This window comes from Amblyraja radiata, chromosome 4 (genome assembly GCF_010909765.2).
Source record: "Amblyraja radiata isolate CabotCenter1 chromosome 4, sAmbRad1.1.pri, whole genome shotgun sequence".
NCBI classification, from domain to species: Eukaryota; Metazoa; Chordata; class Chondrichthyes; order Rajiformes; family Rajidae; genus Amblyraja; species Amblyraja radiata.
The window spans coordinates 19,442,472-19,451,514 of NC_045959.1; positions in this window are offsets into that span (position 1 = coordinate 19,442,472).

A 9,043-nucleotide genomic window follows, 5' to 3' on the forward strand; every position below is an offset into this window, starting at 1 on the left:
GAGGACCGTCTGGAGGAGGCCCAAGATGACCAAGTAGGAAGAGATGGTCATGGACTACCGTAAGCAGGGCTGGAAGGCAAGGTGAATGCTCATCGAGGTTGGCTGCAGAGGTTTTGCAGGGCAATCGCTCTACAAGCCTTGAGTGCACTGGGAATCAATGGGATGTGGAGAAGAGCCATCAAGAACACCACAGAGGCCTCGAGATGGCTCAGGATCATGCGAGGAGGTCCATGGGAAGGAGCAAACGCCACCTGAACACAAGTCGTGGTCTGATCAACCACGGCTGGGTCGACTGGGCGAGGGTGTCTGATGTTGAAAGACCCGAAACACCCAATGACCCTAGGTGACATCTGATGATGTGTTCACGAGCATCAATAGATGTATTTTTATCAATCACCGTGCTGGTGAAACTAGTGGTGACCAGGAATGGACTGGTTGACAACCAAGAATAGGGTGGTGATGACTGGAGAGACAGTGGACAGCTCGGAAAGACGGCAACCGGGGCGGGGCGGGTTGGCAGCCCAAACTGCGTCCTCTGAGAGGTGGAGAACCAAATCACGCTACAGAAAAACACATGGAAAAATATCCCCAGGGGTGCCCGAGAAGTGGGGAGGATGAGCACCCCAATTTGACGGATCAAAGGTTAACGACTAATGGCAATGGACAACCGACTATGAGTATTAAATGCAGATGTGGAAAGGTTTGCAAGAACAGCCGAGGCCTGAAGATTCACCAGACCCGGATGAAGTGTTTGGAGGGACAGGGAGTGTCACAACGCACAGGTATTTTACCTGGTGAGACGCAGGAGGAGCCGGGCCCGGAAGCACCCCATAGAGCCCAAAGCCTCCAAGTGGCGCAACTAGTCACTCAGAACAGACGTCCGGAGAAGGTTCGAGTCAAATGGCCACAGGCCTGCAAGACGGCAGTCTGGCATCAGTTCGACGAGGACGTCGACAAGGTGCGAGAAGCAACTGCGAAGGGAGACTTGGATCGAAGGCTGCGGACGATGACGACAATCATCATCAGCCTGGCTGTGGAAAGGTTTGGAGCAGCGGAGAAGAAGCCGGCCAGAACACCTTTCACCATGAACCAACGAGCAACAAAGATCCACAAGATCCGGCAGGAGTTGAAGTCCCTCAAGAAGCAGTATAAAGAGGCCAGCGAAGAGCAACGTCCCCCCTTGGCTGAGCTGCGAACCATCTTGAGGATGAAGCTGCTGACCCTCCGTAGAGCTGAGTGGCACCGAAGACGCCGGAATGAAAGAGCCAGGAAGTGAGCATCCTTCATAGCCAACCCCTTCGGCTTCACCAAACAACTACTATGGCAGAAGCGCAGTGGGAGTTTGGCTTGCTCTAAGGAGGAGATCGACCGGCACATCCAGACAACCTACAGTGACCCCGTCAGGCAGCAGGAGCTGGGCCAGTGCAACATCCTGATAAAACCACCTCCACCCATCAAGGAGTTTGATAGTAGAGAGCAGTCCTGAAAGAGGTCCAGGACGTTGTGAAGAGAGCAAGAGCTGGCTCAGCCCCTGGCCCGAGCGGAGTTCCCGTACAGGGTCTACAAGAACTGTCTCTTGTTACTGAAACTGCTGTGGAAGATCATGAAAGTCATCTGGAGGAGAGGGAAAGTGGCACAGCAGTGGCGATTCGCTGAAGGAGTCTGGATTCCAAAGGAAGACGATTCCAAGAAGATCGATCAGTTCAGGATAATCTCCTTACTAAGCGTTGAAGGCAAGAACTTCTTCAGCATAGTGGCGAGGCGGCTGACCAACTTCCTCTCCTGCAATGGCGACATCGATAGCTCCATGCAAAAGGGAGGCTTATCTGGAGTGCCGGGGTGTCTAGAGCACACGGGAGTGACGACCCAGCTCATCAGAGAAGCCAGGGAGAACAAGGGAAACCTGACAGTGCTCTGGCTTCACCTGACCAATGCCTACGGCTCCATCCCACACAAGCTGATACAGACAGTCATGGCCAAGCATCATGTGCCGGGCCAAGTGGCAGATCTCATCCTGGACTGTTACAACCAGTTCAGTATGAGAATCTCAGCAGGGTCAGTAACATCAGAGTGGCACAGACTGGAGTTTGGGATCATCACCATCAAGTACCATCTCTGTGATCCTTGTTGCCTTGGCGATGAACATGATCGTCAAGTCAGAGCCAGAGTGCCGGGGCCCTCGGACCAAGTCAGGAGTGCGCCAACCACCAATCAGAGCCTTCATGGACGACGTGACTGTCACCACTGAGTCAGTGCCAGGAGTTAGGTGGATCCTGCAGGGATTGGAGAAACTGATTGGATGGGCAAGGATGAGGTTTAAGCCAGGAAAATCAAGGCCACTGGTGCTGAAGAAGGGCAAAGTCATGGACAGGTTCCGCTTCAGCATCGAAGGGACACCAATCCCAACTGTCTCCAAAAGGCCAGTGAAGAGTCTTGGCAAGGTGTTTAACAGCAGCCTGAAGGATACAGCATCTGTCCAGGCAACCTGTCAGGAGCTGGAGAGTTGGTTGAGAGCAGTGGACCGGTCAGAGCTTCCCCGCAAGTTCATGGCATGGATTTACCAGCATGGTATCCTGCCAAAGATACTCTGGCCACTGCTTGTCTACGAAGTCCCAATATCCATCGTAGAGAGATTGGAGAGGAAAGTCAGCAGCTTTCCCAGGAGGTGGCTGGGACTGCCCAGGAGCCTTAGCAGCATCGCCCTTTACGGAAATAACACCAAGCACCAGCTGCCTCTGAAGTCCCTGGAGGAGGAGTTCAAGGTGACTCGGGCCAGAGAGGTGATGCTGTACAGGGACTCCAGCGACCCCAAGGTGGCTCAAGCAGGGGTGGAGGTGAAAACTGGGAGGAAGTGGAGAGCCGGCGAAGCCGTTCTGCAAGCGGAGTTCTGGTGGGAGCAGTGACTCGGGGAACAGCTGGTATGGGAATCTTCCCAACTCCCCAGTTTGACAAGGCCAAGGGGAAGGAGAGGTGCAGGCTGGTCCAGGAGGAAGTGAGGGCAGCGGTGGAGGAGGAGGGGTCTACCAGACTGATCATGTGTTCAGGAGCATCAATAGATGTATTTTTATCAAGAAAGACACAAAATGCTGAAGTAACTTAGGCAGCATCTCTGGAGAAAAGGAATGGGTGCACATCACCCATTCCGTCTCTCCATAGATGTTGTCTGACCCGCTGAGTTACTCCACTATTTTGTGTTTATCTTCAGTGTAAACCAGCATCTGCAATTCCTTCCTACACTTTTTTCTAATTTAACTTCAGACTTCTCATAGAGTGATACAGTGTGGAAAGGCCCTTGGGCCTAACTTGCCCATACCAGCCAACAATGTCGCAACTACACTAGTCCCACCTACCTGTGCTTGGTCGATATCCCCCCAAACCTGTCCTATCCATGTACCTGTCTAACTGTTTCTGAAATGATAGTATAGTCCCAGAATCAACTACCTCCTTTGGCAGCTTGTTCCATAAATGCCACACCATTCATGTGAAAAAGCTATCCACTCGGATTCCTATTAAATCTTTTCCCCTTCATCTTGAACCTATGTCCTCTGGTCCTCGATTCCCCTACGCTGGGCAAAAGACTCTGTGCATCTACCTGATCTATTCCTCTCATGATTTTGTACACCTCTATAAGATCACCCCGCATCCCCCTGCGCTCCAAGGAATAGACACCCAGCCTACTCAACCTCTCCTTATAGCTCACAATCTTTTCCGAACCCTTTTAAACTTGACAATATCTTTCCTATAACTTGGTGCCCAGAACTGAACACAATATTCTAAAGCGATCTCACCAACGTCTTATACAACAGCAAAATGACCTCTCAACTTCTACACTCAGTAGTCTGACTGATGAAGGCCAATGTGCCAAAAGCTTTTTTGACCACCTTATCTACCTGCGACTCAACCTTCAAACTACCTTGCACATGCACTCATAGATCCCTCTGTTATACAACACTCCTCAGAGGCCTACCATTTACTGTGTAGGTCCTGCCATTGTTAGACGTCCCAAATTGCAACACCTCAAACTTCTCTGTATTAAATTTCATCAACCATTCCTCAGCCCACCTGGACAATCGATCCAGATCCTGCTGCAATCTTTCACAGCCAGTTCTACAGGGTAGCCAATGTTACTCCACTTTTTAAGAAAGGAGGGAGAGAGAAAATGGGGAATTATGGACCGGAAAAAAAAGAGAGAGAGAGAAAGAGAGAAAGAGAAAGCCAACTTCTCAATTCTTTAAAATAAAACAATGACCCAAGTATTTCAACTCTTTAACTCTTTAAAATAGGTCCCAAGTGTCTCAACGAAGCAGACCCACTAACCGGGACCCCCGTTTCCCAACTTGGCAGTCTCCTTATCCCTTAAAATAAGCCCCAAGTGTCTCAACGAAGCAGACCCGCTAACCGAGACCCCCGTTTCTCAACTTGGCAGACTTCTTAACTCTTTAAAAAACAACATCGCTCATTTCACAACCCGATAAGAAGAGAGGAGAGGGGGGAGAGGGAGGGGAGAGAGAGAGAGAGAGAGGAGAGAGAGGGGAGAGAGGGGGGAGAGAGGGGGGAGAGAGGGGGGAGAGAGGGGGGAGGAGAGAGGGGGAGGAGAGAGAGGGGGAGGGGGAGAGAGCGGGAGGAGAGGAGAGGGAGGAGAGGAGAGGGGGGAGAGGAGAGGGGAAGGGGAGGGAGGAGGGGGGAGGGGAGAGGGGGAGTAGAGAGCGGGGAGGGGGAGAGAGATGGTGTGCTGAGAGGGGGGTGAGGTGAGGGGAAGAGGTGGGGAGCAGGGAGGGTGGAGGGAAGGGGGTATGGGGTGTGTGGAGGGGAGGGGGGTTTAGGGGTGGGACGGTGGGGGAGGGGATGGAGTGGAGGAGGGGGAGAAAAAGAGGGGAGAGAGAGAGAGAGAGGGGGGAGGGGGAAGAGGAGAGGGGGGGAGAGGAGAGGGGGGGGAGAGGAGAGGGGGGGAGAGAGGAGAGGAGAGGGGGGGAGAGGGGGGAAGAGGAGGGGGAGAGAGGAGAGGGGGGGGGAGTGGAGAGGGGGGGGAGAGGAGAGGGGGGGAGAGGAGAGGGGGGGGAGAGGAGAGGGGGGGGAGAGGAGAGGGGGGAGAGGAGAAGGGGGGAGGGGGAGGAGGAGAAGGGGGGAGAGGGAGGGGGGGGAGGGGGGGGGAGAGGAGGGGGAAGAGGAGAGGGGGGGGAGGAGAGGGGGGGGGAGAGAGGAGAGGGGGGGAGTGAGGGGATGTGCTGAGAGGGGGGTGAGGTGAGGGGAGGGGGAGGAGAGGGGGGGGAGAGGAGGGGAGAGAGAGAGTGCCTTTTTATTTCAACCTAAACAACCATTTGCAGGCAGTGCTTTTTTTACTTTAACCATATTTTCATTTTCAAACCACATTAAGGGTACTTACTCATAGTTGTGTGAACATGTGTTCAGTGTTATTCACAGCTCAGAGAAACGTGACCCTCTGCCTTCCTCCAGCTTGCAGACTGAATGAGGCACACCACTTCCTGGTTTTATAGTCCATCCCCCCTGCCGCCAGCGGGGGCCGCAGAGAGAATGGGGAATTTTGTAAAATCATTAATATCTCTGTCATATTTCATCGACGGGAAAAATCCTCGGCACACATACGGCGGAGGGGGGCTCTGAGCGAGGTGGCCAAAAATGACGGCCGTAGGTGGCGGCGTTCTCTCGGAAATCGCAGCACAGATTGCCAATACCGGTCAAGAACAGAGTTTTAGTAATATAGATAACACATTTTTCTCTTAATGATCCAAAAACACACATTCCACATAACTTCAAAGTGTATCACAGGTATCAAAGACTTCAAACCTGATTCGTTTTTATTAGAATATTCGTTATATACAAGAATTATAAAACCTATTTACACCAAGGGACCCCATGCATTTCAGTCTCTTAAAGGAACCATACACATACATAAAAGAATGTACAAAAGCCATTTAAAAAAGCAGTTCATACTATATTTACTTCAAAGACATCTCGTTGTAATCTAATGTCCCTTTATCTGACAAAAACCTTTTTTTTTCCTCACCAAAAATTTGGTTTAAAAAATTTACAAAAAAGATTTTACAAGCCACTATGTTTTATTAGCTCAGGCATTGCTCTGGGAGGACTGAGGTCTCCATTGTGGTTATAAAGTCTTTAAATTGTGATAGCCTTCTTGTTGAAATGAGAAAATTAAGTTGGAAATAAAACCCGTTACCGCATTTTTTTCCTTCTACCATAAATCTTCACAATGATAGGCAGCAGGGTAGGACAGCAATTCCCTGTCAGTCAGGATCCTGGACGCTGTGATTGGACATGATCCAGATCATGATTGGTCAGATTCCCGTCACTCAAAGTCTGGCCACACCCACTGAAGTGACGACCAATCAGACTCCCCCTTTTCAAAGTCTGGCCACACCCAATAAGGTCTCAAATTCCACAGACAAAGACCCACATTCTCATTCGAGGCTTAGCAATGCAAGGTTGCCTGCAGTTGATCTGTGCCAAAAGCTATTCAAATCTGGAAGGCAGGTTTGTTTTAACTCCCAATGTTGAATTTAATACTGTTTCTCTTCTTCTTCTTCTGCCTCAGTCCTTACTCCCTCTTCTTCTTTGCCTGCCTTAATCAGGAAATGCTTAATTTTGTCCGAATTTCCCTGCCAATTTCCCTTATTTCGCTTTGTCAGGAAAAGGGATCCCTCCACCTTTTCTCATTTCCTAACCATGTGGTCAGCTTGTAACTTAATATTCCAAATTTCTTATTATACTTAGAATTCAAATAACACAGTTGAAAGGGGGTTCCTCCTTCAATGTTATCCAGAGTATACCCCATAGATAGATAGAAAAAAAAAGAGAGAGAGAGATAGAGAGAAAGAGAAAGCCAACTTTTCAATTCTTTAAAATAAAACAATGACCCAAGTATTTCAACTCTTTAACTCTTTAAAATAGGTCCCAAGTGTCTCAACGAAGCAGACCCACTAACCGGGACCCCCGTTTCCCAACTTGGCAGTCTCCTTATCCCTTAAAATAAGCCCCAAGTGTCTCAACGAAGCAGACCCGCTAACCGAGACCCCCGTTTCTCAACTTGGCAGACTTCTTATCCCTTAAAATAAGCCCTAAGTGTCTCAACGAAGCAGACCCGCTAACCGAGACCCCCGTTTCTCAACTTGGCAGACTTCTTAACTCTTTAAAAAACAACATCGCTCATTTCACAACCCGATAACTCCTCGGATACCTCAAAAAGGCCGACAAGAGAGAAAGTGAGAATAATAGAAGATCGACAGAAAGAGAAAGAGAGAGAAATAACGACACCAATTATTTCTTAAAAATACCTACACAAAATCCATACGTAAAAATCCATACACCATGCACAATTGGTCTTACCTTTGTCTATCTCTAAGAACCTCAGCTGGGAACAGACCAACTTCTGATAAAGAAACAGAGGTGTTTCCAGGAGTGTCTAGGAGTCGGTAACAATGGACCGATAGAGCTCATATATTGATGAAGATGACAAACAGTAACAGGCCCAGCACTGAACCCTGAGGCACATCACTAGTCACAGGCCTCCAGTCTGATAAGTGACCTTCCATCATTACCCTCTGCTTCCTTCCATGGAGCCAGTTTGCTATGCATTCAGCTATCTCTCCTTGGATACCATGCAATCTTCAAGACAGAGCTAGATAGGGCTCTTAAAGATAGTGGAGTCAAGGGATATGGGGAGAAGGCAGGAACGGGGTACTGATTGGGGATGATCAGCAATGATCACATTATATGGCGGTCCTGGCTCGAAGGGCCGAATGGCCTAATCCTGCACCTATTGTCTATTGTCTAATCTAACCTTCCAGAGCAGCCTACCTTGCAGAACCTTGTCGAATGCCTTACTGAAATCCATGTACACAACATCTACAGCTCTGCCGCCATCGACCTTTTTGGTCACGTCTTCAAAAAAATCAATCAGATTTGTGAGACGCAACCTCCCACATACAAAACTATGCTGACTATCCCTAATCAGCCCTTGCCCATCCAAATGCCTGTTTAACCTATCCCTCTGAATACTCTTTAGTAACTTTCCAACTGCAGTCCGGTCTATAGTACACAGCATTTTCCCTGCAGCCTTTCTTGAAAAGAGGCACATTTGCCACCCTCCTGAGAGGTCCCACTCTCTCTCTCTAGTTGCCATTTTCCCCCTTATGTATTTATAAAATCTTTTGGGATTGCTCCAACTGTTGCAGATTTCCTTCATGTGGAGATTTGGGGCTTTTATGCGAACAATGAGACTGTGACATTGTTCACATAAAACAACGGCCCAGTCCATCATCGGCTCTGACCTCCCTTCCATCGAGGGGATTTATCGCAGTCGCTGCCTCAAAAAGGCTGGCAGTATCATCAAAGACCCACACCATCCTGGCCACATGCTCATCTCCCTGCTACCTTCAGGTAGAAGGTACAGGAGCCTGAAGACTGCAACAACCAGGTTCATGAATAGCTACTACCCCACAGCCATCAGGCTATTAATCCTGGCGCGGACAAAACTTTGATTATTATTAATAACCAATTATCTGTTATTTGCACTTTATCATTTTATTTATTCATGTGTGTATATATTTATATTATAGTATATGGACACATTGATCTGTTTTGTAGTAAATGCCTACTATGTTCTGTGCGCTGAAGCAAAGCAAGAATTTCATTGTCCTATCAGGGACACATGACAATAAATTCACTTGAACTTGAACTTGGTACGAAACGACGTAAGAGGTGAGAGTATACATTGAAAGAGGATTACAATGGGGACAATGTAACAACTTCTGCTTTGCAGGTAGACACAAAATGCTGGAGTAACTCAGCGGGACAGGCATCATCTCTGGAGATAAGGAATGTGTGACGCTTCTTCAGACTGAGTCAGGGGAGAGGGAAACCAGAGGTATGAAAAGATTTTGTACTAAGTAACCTAGTTATCTGCAGGAGAAATGAAGTTTTGGTGTACGAGACTGAGCCACATTTTTAACATGAACCAACAAAGTCAGTGGCCTAGATATATTGTAGAATTTCTTAATGCAATACT